Source organism: Myotis brandtii, unplaced genomic scaffold, assembly GCF_000412655.1.
Source record: "Myotis brandtii unplaced genomic scaffold, ASM41265v1 scaffold1093, whole genome shotgun sequence".
Classification (NCBI taxonomy): Eukaryota; Metazoa; Chordata; class Mammalia; order Chiroptera; family Vespertilionidae; genus Myotis; species Myotis brandtii.
In genome coordinates this window covers 43,130-54,623 of record NW_005353721.1, presented here as the reverse complement: position 1 = coordinate 54,623, position 11,494 = coordinate 43,130, and the positions used below count along the sequence as shown (strand labels likewise).

Here is an 11,494-nt window from a genome sequence, read left to right as displayed (position 1 = left end):
GCCCCCCGAGTGCACAAATTTTTGTGCACCGGGCCTCTAGTTTTTTATAAAAGCAAATCTAGATGCCTTGTCCTGTGCAAAGCCAAACAGGGCAAACCAATTCAACTGCCCATTGGATAAATGTATTTAAGCAGCCAGGCCTAGTATGAAGAAGACGGGACACCAGGTCATGCTCTCTCACCCATGCTTGCCCCCTACTCTGTCCCTTGTGAGCCCATGATTCTCACAGATTGAGACTCTATACTACTCCCATGTATAAAAAATAGCTGAATAATAATGAGATGCAATCTCGCTCAAATGGGATACAATGACAACATTCTGTAGACCACCAATTGGTATTCCAATATTGGTTCCTAGGACATTACTGCATACCCTAGCAGATGGAGTTGGGAAGCAGGGAGAACCTAAGGAGACTTAGGGAGATTGTGCAGAGCTTTAATAAGTTAGTTCCAAGAGTTTTAGGGGCCAGTAGCATAGGTTCTTTATAAAATTGCAACTCAAACAGGAGTTTTATACTTTTCATTCTCACAGCTTTATCACTAGAGCTGCTCTGTAATAAACTTTCCATCATAAATAGAGCACTTTTCAGGTCACATTTGGAAATAATACTCTTCATTTTGAAAGCATCACATTTCCTTTACCTTTACTCTCAGTTTCACTTTCATTCTGCTTTAAGCTTCTCCCTGTCTTCATGCAACTTGCAAGTCCTCAGTATGTATCTCTCTAGGTGTCTTTCTTAAGTCTGAGTCTGGGTCCCAAGTTAGGAATTAGGCCTATTTAGGCAAGACAGTGCTTGGAGTAACAGGTGTGACCTTGCACAGACTCGGGGCTCCTTCAGAGCTCTGGGCCCAGCACCGGCAACCTCATCGTTCCTTGAAGCAGAACAAAATTCAGAATCTCAGGCCCCACATCAGACCCAATGAATAAGAATCTGTGCCTCAACAGGATGCCCAGGTGACTCATTTGTTCATGAAGTCACACAGCCTGTCACCTGGCAAACTCAGAGGCCCTGGGCCAGAGGGAACAGCCTTACCCAGAGTTCATTCTAAACAGCCTCTGTGGCATTGGCTAGATTGCTCAATTAGTTAGAGCATCATCCCCAAGCGCCAAGGTTGTGGGTTCGATCTCCATCGGGGTACATACAAGAAGCAACCAATGAATGCACAGATAAGTGGAACAAGTCCATGTTTCTTTCTCTCTAACTCAATAAATTAAAAAATTAGATAAATAAATAGCCCCTATGTGACTGACCTGTCTCACCCCTGGCCTGGGCCCATATGAATGAGCTATGATGCTCTACATATTTTTCGATTTTTCCAAACTCAGAGTCACGTTTTTCTGGAACTTGGAAGTGGGCAGAATGGAGGCAGAGGACAAAAGAGGTGAAGAGAAGGGAAGATGGAAAGGCATGTCTGATCCCATTTCTCCATAACTCAGGAAACCCAGTGGGAGGGAAGGAAGGGTAACATGTGAGAGCTGAAGCCGGAGGAAGAGGAGTCTACTAGAGCTCAACCAAGCTTGTTGTTGAGAGCAGGAATCTTGAAACCATACCCGGGTTCAACTCCCAGCTACATGGTAGCTGCAGGACCTTGGACACTTCACTTGACCTTCCTTTGCCTCAGTTTTTTTTCAACTGTCAAAGAGGGGTAAGTAATAGTACCTACTTCTGACAGCTGTGGATGAAAGGGATCAGCATTTGTAAGGTGCTTAGAACCGTGTGCTATGTTAGTACATAATAACCTCTAGGGAAATGTTAAATAATAAAAATAATGTATAATATACTGACAGAAAAATTCATAGACTAGACCAGTGATGGCGAACCTATGACACGCGTGTCAGAGGTGACACATGCACTCATTTTTTTGGTTGATTTTTCTTTGTTAAATGGCATTTAAATATATAAAATAAATATCAAAAATATAAGTCTTTGTTTTACTATGGTTGCAAATATCAAAAAATTTCTATATGTGACACGGCACCAGAGTTAAGTTAGGGTTTTTCAAAATGCTGACACGCCAAGTTCAAAAGGTTCGCCATCGCTGGACTAGACAGTGGAGGAGAATCCCAGAAGAAGTAGCTATCGAGCTCAACATATTTTTATTGATTCTCTCCAGACACGCTAGGCCACAGAAATGAATGTCCCTACCTCTGCAGAAATTCACAGTCTAGTTGGGTTTGAGAGCGAGGGCTGTTCATAAACAAGGTCCCTGAATTTAGGATTCCCTGTTCAATGTTTAAAGATGGCCATTAAGTAGACCAGGGGGTGTATGGTTGGCAATGTCAGAAAACAAATGTGATTAAAAAGAAAAAGTCTAATTTTCCAGAGGGGAAATTGGGAGACATGTCCATTTTTTTAGGGCTGACGTCTTTATATAAGCATGAAATTTTAAGCATTGAGGTAGTTTGGTTTTTTAAACTATTGCAGTTGCATAAGAATTTCATTTGAAAGGACTTACTTCAGCTACACCCAGCTTTTCCACCCCACTCCTTCTCAGCAGCAGGGCAGCTTCCTCACTGCTACCTTAATGACAAGGTAGATTCTATTCTTCAGGAATAATAGTAACTTCTAGACTAATAGCTACTGTTGGCTTTCACCTTAGACTGTGTGAGGCAACATATTCCTAGGCAGTCTCAAAACAAACAGCTCCCTGAGGCATAACCTCTCTGCCCGCAGTTAGGTACCAACAGTGGGTATGAAAGGTGATGAGATTACAGCACACACATTTACTCACCTCTGAAATCAGATCATTCCCACTTGCACATGACACCCCTAACCTCCTCCACCTTCCAGAAGGACAGCAAGTGCCTGTGAGGCCTAGAGAGTTAGGCTTCCACCCGAATACCTTATCTTTGATTATTTGATGTTGGTGCAGCATCAAAGTTTAAACACTCAGGTCTGGCACCTTAACAAAGTGACTCCTCTTGTTTCTTTCCAAGTCATCAGTCATGAAAGGCCCACCCCTGCCAACCCACAAGAAATGGTTAAACAGGAAGGTGAAACAGGACCTCACAGGGTCAAATCACCACCCTTAGGAAAGCAATGTCTTTCAGGCTGTGGAGACTGGAAACTAGTTTGGTTTCTTGCACTTGTGGTTTTGTTAAAATCCTAAAAACTATGTTGTGTCTTTTTTCCCCCCTAGAAGAAAGTGAAAAGGATCCATCAATTTACTTGAAATATAAACATAATCTCTTATTTCCTCCCACTTCAAATGAGGGAAAAGGAAATAGAAACAGAACAAAAGTTAACAAGCCACAACTCACCTTGTGTAACCCTGTGAGGACATAAGTACCCACACCAGCACTGTGGGGTGATGCAACAGACTTTGCAGAGACTGCATCTTCTGAGAGCTCACAATGCCCTCACAAATGCAACTCATTTGAGCCCCAACCCCAGGAAGCAGCCCAGCAGGGATTATTTTTGATTCCAAATAGCGACAAAAGAAACTTGAGGCTCTCTGAGGGCAAGCTACATGGGCTCCAGGCGGGAGAATTAGTCAGTGCCAGGATTTAGTTCCCAGTTCTTCCTGCAGCTGTTCTCCCCTTAACCTAATTCAACTTAACCTACCCAAAGTTAGGAAGGTAAACTAATGAAATGCCCAGTTTTTCTGAAGTCCACAATGAAGCAAATATTTTCAACCTCATCACCAGAAAGTTACCCCATATTGCTCATGAAGCTCAATGTTTTGCATTTTAGCTTCCTTTACTTCCTCCAGGAGAGAAAAGTCCATGACAGGAGAAGGATGGGCAGAGTCCACCCCACCAAGGAAGTGTAGCAACAACTGAGCAGCTTAGAGTTGACCTTCTGGTCAAACAGATGCCAACTTCATGAAAGCAAAGATTAAAAATTATCCAGCCTCCACTTAGACTAGCACAGTGACTTTATTAAAACTATGCTAGCCCAGCTGGTGTTGCTCAATGGTTGAGCATTGACCTATGAACCAGTAGGTCACCGTTCAATTCCCGGTCAGGGCACATGCCTGGGTATCAGGCTTGATGCCCGATGGGGGGCGGGGGGGTTGCAAGAGGCAGCGGTCAATGAGTCTCTCTCATCATTGATGTTTCTATCTCTCTCTCTCTCTCTCTCTCTCTCTCCCTTCATCTCTGAAATCAATAAAAATATTTTTTAAACAAATAAACCAAAAAAATAAAACTATGCTAATGTACGACCCAATAAGCAAATTAATATTGTCCCGAGGAGTAGGATTCATATCTCACTTCCCCTACATCCTCTCCTCTCCCCCACCCCCACACACAAATCGAAACCCTCTTCAAAACCTGTGGCTTTCTTTTATATATTTTTTGCTTGGTCTTTACCATGGGATTTGTAACCCTTGTGAGAAGAAAAAGTCAAATAATACTTAACATTCCAGGTGCATCATATTAGACACTTTTCTAAGAGCTAGATCTTACTCTGATCTCACAGATAACGAAAACTGTGGCTCAGATGTCACTTACCTTGCCCAAGTCCCCACAGCAAATGAATGGTGGAGTGACCTTTCACATTCAGCTCTATCCCACTCCAAGGCCATCTGCTCTATACCGTGTCAGCTAATATTCAGAGTGATCCATGGGTCGGCAGCATCCACATCAATGGGAGCTGGTTATAACTGCAGAATCTCAAGCCTCAACCCAGGCCTACTGAATCAGCACATTTAACAAGCTTTCCAGGTGCTTCCTGTCCATGAGTTAGAGAAGCACAGCTACAAAACACTGCTAAAGACAGAAGAAATATCTCTACCGAGGGGACAGGACCTCAACTCCGAGTTATTAAACCTCATGTAGTATCATGACTCTTGGATCCAAACACGCTGATGCTTGTATAATGCCAAGTGCCATGTAAACCCTGTTTAATACAGAGATTTTTTTAAAAGGCCTTGACAGAGTTCCATAAACAAATCAGAAGATGACACTAAAATGTCTACCACAGTCAAATCTTCAGGGCGAAGCTAAACAGAAGTTGCCCAGTCAGCACTAATGCCCTCTGGTGGATCACCACATGGAAGCCTAAATATGGAATTCGTGTCCAGAGGGAAGTCCAGAAACACATGCTGTTCTAGAGATCACAGGCATTTGCCATGAAAACTATCCCACTGACTGTATGAGCAACTTGGAACAAAACACTTTTAATTCAGGGGAAGGATTTTTGAATGAAAAGGTAATAGGAAAATCCTAAGGGACCCAATAGCAAACAAGGAGAAAGAAATTATCTAGGTATGTTTTTTCCCAGAAGCAGAAAATTTGGCCTGAAATTGATACCCTACTCCTGGTTCCCTCTCACCACTTTTTTCTTGTTAGTCTCCTCTTGCTCCAGCCACAATGGCCTTTTTGCTGTGTTGTTGTTGTTGTTTTAATTGAGATATTCACATACCATTCAATTCACCCTTTGAAGGTGTACAATTCAGTAGTTTTTGAAAAATATTTTATTGATATATATATATATATAGAGAGAGAGAGAGAGAGAGAGAGAGAGAGAGAAAGGGAGGGCGAGGGAGAGAGAAATATTGGTGTAAGAGTTGAGAGTGAAACAGAGATCGGCTGCCTCCTGCAAGCCCCCTACCGGGGATCGAGCCTACAACCCTGGCATGTGCTCTGGCCAGGAATTGAACCAGCAAAATTTTGGTACATGGAATGCTGCCTAACCAACTGAGCCACACTGGCCAGGGCTACAGTTCAGTAGTTTTCAGTATATTCACAAAGTTGTGCAACCATCACCACTATTTAATTCCAGAATATTTTCACCACTCCGAAAAAGAAACCACATACCCATTAATAGTCACTCCCCATTCCTCCCTCTACCCAGCCCCTGGCAACCACTAATGCAATTTTTATCACCATGGATTTGCTATTCTGGACCCTTCATAATGGAATTACATAATATGTGGCCTTTTGTGTTTGGCTTTATTCATATAGTATGTTTTCAAGGAATTATATGGATATACCATATTTTGTTTATCCATTCATCAGCAGGTGGAAATGTGGGTTATTTCCATGTTGGGACTGTTATAAATAATGCTATTATGAACATTTATGTGCAAGTGTTTGCATGAACATATGTCCTCTGTTTTCTTGGGTGTATACCAAGGAGTAGAATTGGTCATGAGATACTTCTATGCTTAACATTTTGAGGAACTACTATTTTACAAAGTGGCTGTAAAATTTTACATTCCCATCTACAATGAAATATATGAAAATTCTGATTTCTTCACACCCTCACCGACACTTGTTATTATATTTTTTATTACAGCCACCATGATGGATGTGAAGTGTTATCTCACCGTAGTTTTTATTTGTATTTCCCTAATAACTAATGATGTTGAGCATCTTTTCGTGCGTTTATTGGCCACTTGTATATCTTCTTGGAAGCGGTGTTTATTTAAGTCCTAAGCCCATTTTAAATTGGGTTATTTCCTTGTTTATTGTTCAGTTGTAAAACTTCTTTGTTCTTGCTATTTTTTTATTTTAATTTTTTCATTAGAGAGAGAGAGAGAGAAACATCGATTGGTTGTCTTCCACACACACCTGGATCAAGCCTGAAACCTGGATACGTGCCCTAAGTGGGAACGGAACTGGCAACCTTTCAGTGCATGCGGCAATGCTCAAAAAAATTGAGCCACACCAGCAGGGCTTCTTGCTATTTTTTGAAACTCCAGTTAAGACCCCTCTTTGAGGGGATCTTCCAAAACATCCTTTTCCCAAATATCCAAAATTATTCAACTGGACCAGATTCCTTTGTACCTGGGACTACTATCCTCTAAAGGACTAAGAACAACTTTTTTCCTCATTTCTTTCTCATGCATCCCTCCTTGTTTTCAACCTGAGTGTTGTGCCTCCCCTCCTGTTTATCCACAACTAGCTCTCCTGTGTGGACAAACTCATCTGCTCCTTCAGTGAACTTACAAAATCAGGAAAAGATCTTAACAATAAATAGGTTCTCAGACCACCACAGATTCACCGGGCCTCACTCTGTGCTAGGCATGGTCCTTTTCTTATGCGCCCTGAAATGTATTTATATGCAGACACAAATATAGGTCTTCACATTCCTGCTCCATTATACCACCAAACTGAAACACCCCTTTTCCTCTACAAAAGTGCCAGCCATCATTTCCAACGTTTTCTTACTCTAGCCCCTCCATGGAGACTTTCTTAGCCACCACAACTTAAAGTGTTTTCTCTCCACTCTGAAATCAAAAACAGTAAACACCTGGAGAGTTCACTAATCAATTAATATCCTTATTTAGCAAATGCTCTTTACGTTAAGGACATATTAGGTGAAATTTCCCCATCCACAGATGCTATTAAACCACTTGCTACAATTGCTGGATTGTGCCAGTTCAGTAATGGGATCCTAGAAGTTACACACAAATCCTCAAAATGTTCTGGGAAACATTTAATTAAATAAATACAACCAAGTTTTTTGTTGCTGACACTGTTAACTGCAGTACCTCTGATATGATGGTGCACATGTGGAGAGTCTCTAAGAGAAGCAAAAACAACGGGCACTGCTTCCAAATTGATCTGCCCTTTACAAGAGGACACCTATTAACATCCACCCCAACATCATTCTTCCGACATAGTCTGGGAACTGCTGAGCTAATTCAAATGCTGTTCGATTCTATCAGTTGGAAAGCACTGAGTAGAAATCATATTTTCTACTGGGGTAAAGAACCAAATATGCTTTGTTTTAGAATGCCAAAAATTGGAAGTCAGTCTATTAACGTGCCAAGTTACGGAAAAAGAAAAAAGAAACCATACATTGTGTGTTCATCATTTTAAGAGCCATCTGGATTTCTGAAGTTGGAAAATGATGAAGTGTGAAAAAATGTATATTAGAATTGAGCAAGTGCAATACAACCCAAGTTTTAGTTAAAAAGCACCCTCTAGGAAAGCTGGGAACAGTGTTCCAGGAATGGGCCTTGAATCTCTATGACCCAGTAACAACAGCTCTGATGACCAAAGAGAAATAAAGTATCATAATGACCGGCTCAAAACAGATTTATCCAAGGGAGCAAAGATATAATATGGTCACATGCTGAGAACAGTGATAAGGAAAGAAGCTTTCCCTACACTGGAAAAAAAAATCCTAGTGGTGGAAAGTAGGCGTAGCACCCAAAATATAAACATCAAGTTAAGGGAAAGAATTTTAAAGTAGAAATGTTCCCTACTTATGTTAAGTGCCAAAACCGTTTAAATTAGCTAGGAAAGCTCAAGAATTACAACCCGAAGATTGTTTCTTCACTGACTGCTGATTATAGGCAGGAAGACAGGCCTGGGTCTTGCAGTTTATCTACTTTAACACTAAGTGCTACACTTGCGTTTCTTAATAGGTTTCTGCTTTACTGACAGGTTTTCCTAGTGCTAGTCATTTTAAAACTATAACAAAGAACAAATGGAAAGCTGAGATAAAGCATGATGGCCAGCTGGCACTTCTTTTGGCACAGCAACACGAGGCTAGTTTAAATGTTGACCCGCCTCTTACACCTAGTCCGTGTGGGTGCTACATATACCTATTCCTGCTTTAGGATGTCATCTCAGGAACCCTCCTGACTCAAGCAGGATCCAAGCCTCTCTGATACAAAGTAGCTAGAAATCATTGCCACAATGTAGGCCACCGTAGGTCATGGTCAGCTCTCAGCCCAGGACCATAGCTTAAAGGGACAAGGAGAAAAGCTTAAGATTGGGCTGTGCCCCAAAAGGGCTTGCTTATAAGCTAAATCACACCCAGCAGCACTAATGCTGTACAGTTGCCCCTGACATTCGGCCTTCTGCCCCCTTGGAGGGTGAGAGAGCCACTCAGTTACTACCAGAAGGAATGGAAGGCCTTCCCCAGATGTGACCACCACAGGACATCTGTCATGGTGTGTACAACACCTGCCCCAAGGTCTGGGTAAACTGCCCATTCAGAGAAGACACCACACTGCAATTCTTTTTAAACTTGCTCATAAGTTCTCCAAATGTAAGGTTCAAGCTGCCAGAAATTTGTGCAACCTCCTCTTTCCAAATGCCTGAGATTCCCAAAGAAAGGAAATGGGGTAGTTGTTGGATTTATCAATAACAGGATCATCAACCTCAGTCTACCAAAGACTGACCTAGGAACCAATGACTAAATACTTTACAGTCCAAAAAGGAGGGGAGTTCCTATCTTTGTGTGTGTGTGAAACATAATTCATTTGAAGAGCAATCAGAATGATTCAAACAGGACAATGGTAACAGGCACAGGTACTGGAAATACAAAATGGTTTAGGCAAGTTCCTAAAACACTGTCTCTATAGGTGAGATATTAAAATAATGGCATTCCAGAACAAACCTCATTCTCTTACTTTCTCTCACCTCATAGGTGTACTCTAGGTGACTCTGATGCTCGTGTTTGAGAACTACTGCCCTAGGATTGGGGAATGCAGAGGGGGCTGGGGGGTCAGGAGCCTGATGAAACCCTTACTAAGTGTGTCAGAGACAATCTCACCTGTTCTTGCCTCTACTCAGCATTGCTTAACCTCACAGACTGATTTCCCCAACGAGGAGTTGAGTCCTTAGTTCAAGGTCACTGTTAAAGGTCAAGCCAGAGCTCTAGCCTAGAGTCTGCTGACTTGTTCATCAACTTGAGATCTGAAACCAGGGCCCAGGACTCTGAACATTGACAAGGTGATCCCACCCTGTCTCCTCATCTACACCATGCTTCCCTCAGATAAATATGAGGACTGGGGCATCAAAAGAGATGGATTTACAGGAAGAGAAAAAAGAAGAGAAATAGCTACTCCAAAAGACCCTAGCAATTAAATCTCTTCGTAAGGAGTGGGCAGAGGGGAGAAGACTTAGATGTCTTGTTATAATTAAAAGAAGTGGTTCATTTAGAAAGAAAGAGAGAGAGAGAGAGAGAAAGAAAGAAACTGAGTAAAAGGCACAAACACAGTAAGACATGAATAGTGCTTTGAGGTTTTCTGAGCACTTTTCACGTCCATTATCTCACCCAAGTCCCCTGCAATGAAAGGAGATAAGGTCACTATTGTCCCCATTTGACAGAGGAGTAAACTGAAGTCTAGAGTGGCTAACAGTTTGCCAGCACAGTCATGCCCTGTAAAGCTATAGCCTGACGTCCGGTCTCTCTGGCTCTATAACATATGTACCCACACCAGGGATTCCCACATCAGAAAATGTGCGCCAGAGCAAATGACCCCTAGGAAAAACACACAGGAAAACAGGTAGCACCAATGGGGAGCCCCTAAAACATGTCATTTGAGCAGTGTGTGGGTGTCCCTTTAAGAAATTAACACACAAACCCAACAGCCAAGGTGTTCGGCCAAAAAAGAGGCATATTTCTAGCCTGCATAATCATTTCTGGACGAGTTCCCACTAGCAGCCTCAGAAGCAGGCGCACAGGGCTCACTGCCTGGTTGAAGCTCCTCCACCCCCATTCCCTCGGGTTATGACAGCACAGCTCTGACTCGTGCAGGCAAAACCCCAAAACTCAAAACAAGAAGTGAAAAAAGTGGAGCCAAGAGAAACCATCAGCATCCTCCACACCCTCACAATACACACAATGCCATTTCCAGGGTCCTGGAGTCGCCGGGGACATAATCTTAGGAGACCGGTGGGATGAAGTGGTCATTCTTGTGGGCCCACGGGCGCTGTTACCTCCCACCCAGCCCCTGAGGAAGAATAATAGAAAGGGGGGAGGATTTCTTAGTCTTGGGGCTTGAGCCCAAGGCAGATACGACCCAGGCGTCCTCTCTTAAGGAACAGTATGTCCACCCAAACTCACCAACCTCTTCCTCCAGGTCTTATCTCTGCGAAGATGAAAGGGGAAGGGCGGAGGGGGTGGTAGGGTGCTAAATCACACCCAGCAGCACTAAAACTAGGAAAGGGCTGGAGGAAAACTTAGGCTGGCCACCTACCCAGCCACGTTGCCCCACCATGTGTGTGGAGCTCCATTCCGGCCACCTCAAGGGCTAACAGGGAACCCGGCGCCCTTGGCCACTTCTGAGGTTGGGGAAGGGGCATCGCCCTAGGTAGCGCCCTAGAGGCAGGGAGCCGTGCCGCCCGGGAGCCTACCTCTGTTTTGGCAGGAATGATTTTCCTAGACGACGCCAGGGAAGCGAAGATCTGGGTGTTTCCTAGATTTCAGCCGGGGGTGGAGGAGCTCTGCCCAGGGGCGCCGCGACCCACTCAGCTCCTCCACACCGGGGGCTTCAGGCGCCACTCTCAGGACCATCGTACCGCGGGCACGGTGAGAAAATAAGGGCTCCATCCTCAACTTTCTCGGAGGAAAGTGCTCCGCTTCGCGGCTTGCTCAACCCTGCCCGCGCACCGAGTACCAGGTTTGGGGGGAACCAGGGACCCGAATCGCTCCGGGCGCGCACTCAGCAGCTGCGCGCAGCCCCTGTATCCCACCGCCCGCCAACTTGAAAGCATCTATCTGAGCGCCTGCCTACACCTCCGGCCCCGCAGCGGGGTCCCTGCCCCAGCTTCCCTCATCGGACCGAGCGCCGGGAGCCCCGAT

The 11,494-nt window shown here is 43.8% G+C and overlaps 1 protein-coding gene across 1 annotated transcript in view; it reads right to left on the bottom strand.

Moving 5' to 3' along the window:
• The window catches only part of STXBP6 (syntaxin binding protein 6 (amisyn)), a 272,739-nt gene extending 261,251 nt beyond the window's left edge, over positions 1-11,488 (bottom strand). Inside the window, exon 1 of the mRNA XM_005857266.2 lies at positions 11,047-11,488. The gene's annotated coding sequence lies outside the window, so the exon portion shown is untranslated. The remainder of the gene's footprint in view (positions 1-11,046) is intronic.
• Positions 11,489-11,494: the final 6 nt, after the last annotated feature.